The sequence below is a fragment of the Canis lupus genome, chromosome 7, assembly GCF_003254725.2.
Source record: "Canis lupus dingo isolate Sandy chromosome 7, ASM325472v2, whole genome shotgun sequence".
Classification (NCBI taxonomy): Eukaryota; Metazoa; Chordata; class Mammalia; order Carnivora; family Canidae; genus Canis; species Canis lupus.
This window is the reverse complement of record NC_064249.1, coordinates 80,321,821-80,324,629: the sequence shown is the minus strand read 5'-3', so window position 1 is coordinate 80,324,629 and position 2,809 is coordinate 80,321,821.

Here is a 2,809-nt window from a genome sequence, read left to right as displayed (position 1 = left end):
AATGATGATGATGACGATAAAACAAAAACACTAAGTGCTTAGCATATTAGGTTCTGTGTTAAATGCATATGGGTGTTATCACACTGGCTATTCACAGAAATTTTACCAGGTCGGTACATTTCATAGATGGGAAAATTGACGGTCAAAGTGAATTAATACAAGATGATGCAGCTGGTGGTGCAGAATTAAGGTTGGAGACGAGTGATTTTTTTCTTTAATAATAAATTTATTTTTTATTGGTGTTCAATTTGCCAATATATAGAATAACACCCAGTGCTCATCCCATCAAGTGCCCCCCTCAGTGCCCGTCACCCAGTCACCCCCACCCCCCACCCACCTCCCCTTCCACCACCCCTAGTTCGTTTCCCAGAGTTAGGAGTGTCTCATATTCTGTCTCCCTCCCTAATATTTCCCACTCATTTTTTCTCCTTTCCCCTTATGAATGAGACCATATAATGTCTGTCCTTCTCCAATTGACTTACTTCACTCAGCATAATACCCTCCAGTTCCATCCATGTTGAAGCAAATGGTGGGTATTTGTCATTTCTAATGGCTGAGGAATATTCCATTGTGTACATAGACCACATCTTCTTTATCCATTCATCTTTCGTTGGACACTGAGGCTCCTTCCACAGTTTGGCTATTGTGGACATTGCTGCTAGAAACACCGGGTGAGGGATCCCTGGGTGGCGCAGCGGTTTGGCGCCTGCCTTTGGCCCAGGGAGCGATCCTGGAGACCCGGGATCGATTCCCACGTCGGGCTCCCGGTGCATGGAGCCTGCTTCTCCCTCTGCCTGTGTCTCTGCCTCTCTCTCTCTCTGTGACTATCATAAATAAATAAAAAAATTAAAAAAAAAAAAAAAAAAGAAACACCGGGTGAAGGTGTTCAGGTGTTTCATTGCATCTGTATCTTTGGGGTAAATCCCCAGCAGTGCAATTGCTGTGTCGTAGGGCAGATCTATTTTGAACTCTTCGAGGAACCTCCACAGTTTTCCAGAGTGGCTGCACCAGTTCACATTCCCACCCACAGTGCAAGAGGGTTCCCATTTCTCCGCATCCTCTCCAACATTTTTTGTTTCCTGTCTTGTTAATTTTCCCCATTCCCACTGGTGTGAGATGGGATCTCATTGTGGTTTGGGTTTGTATTTCCCTGATGGCAAGTGATGCGGAGCATTTCCTCATGTGCATGTTGGCCATGTCTATGTCTCCCTCTGTGAGATTTCTGTTCATGTCTTTTGCCCATTTCATGATTGGATTGTTTGTTTCTCTGCTGTTGAGTTTAAGAAGTTCTTTGTAGATCTTGGAAACTAGCCCTTTATCTGATACGTCATTTGCAAATATCTTCTCCCATTCTGTAGGTTGTCCTTTAGTTTTGTTGACTGTATCCTTTGCTGTGCAAAAGCTTCTTCTCGATGAAGTCCCAATAGTTCATTTTTGCTTTTGTTTCTCTTGCCTTCATGGATGTATCTTGCAAGAAGTTACTGTGACCGAGTTCAAAAAGGCTGTTGCCTGTGTTCTCCTCTAGGATTTTGATGGAATCTTGGGAGACGAGTGATTGATTCTAAAATCCAGTCAATAAAGTCATAAAAACTGTGTACAGTGACAGATGGTAAGTAGACATATTGTGACGAGCATTTCCTAATGTGTATAAATATCAAGTCACTATGTCACACGCCTGAAACTTATATAATATTGTACGTTAAATTATACTCCAATTAAAAAAAAAGTGTTGATTAATCCCAACACATCTTACATTCTTTTCACTGGTACTCCTCAGACCAACCACTGAGACTTTTTTAAGCCTCTATTAGATGCTAATTATTATTATTGTAGTATTTTCATATGGATAGCAAAGTCACTACAATTATTTATTTATTTGTTTGTTTGTTTGTTTTAAAATTGCCCCTGGTTGAGGGCCACTACCTTTTTTTTTTTTTTTTAAAGATTTTATTTATTTATTCATGAGAGACACAGAGAGAGAGAGAGAGAGGCAGAGACCACAGGCAGAGGGAGAAGCAGGTTCCATGCAGGGAGCCCGATGCGGGACTCAATCCCAGGACTCCAGGATCACGCCCCAGGCCGAAGGCAGGTGCTAAACCGCTGAGCCACCCAGGGATCCCCCAATTGCTTATTTATATATGTATGTATTCACCATATGTTTATTTGTATCTTGAATGCCTTTCCTTGTGAGAATGAAAATCCCTCCTAGCGCCTGCGACAAAGTAGGAGCTGAGTAACAGTGGAAACAAAGTGAATGCGCTCCTTGGTTTAGCTACTCCTCTCACATCCCAGGGCTGTTCTGCTGCTGCCCCAGTCAGAGTGTCCTGAGCCCAGGAAGCCACGGCTGGGAGGAGGGCCAGGGGTGTGGGTTGTGCTGGTCCCCCTGAGACTGCCGCCCGCCTGGCTCCCTCGCCCTAATGACACCTGGTGCTGTACTGTGTGTCCCCTGGCCCCTCCCCAAGAGGCTTCTGCACTCCTGCCCCAGAGGCTTGCACCTGCTGCTCTCCTCCTGCTACCAGATTGCCCTCCTCTGTCTCATCCTTGGCTGCTCTCAGTACCTCTCCCCCGACACCCTCCCTGTCTGTCTTATCTCACCCACAGAGATGGGCTTCTCTTTGGGAAGAGCCTGCAGCTGTCACTGGATGTCAAAGATGACCTGTCCTCAGGCCCACCTCACCAGGGGGCCTCACACACCACCTAGGCCCAGAGTGACAAACTCCTCTGGAGCCTCAGGGATCCCCTTAGGGAAAGGGGCAGGAAGCAGGAGACTGGGCCGACAGGGCCCTGGATCCGCGGCCCTACTTAACAA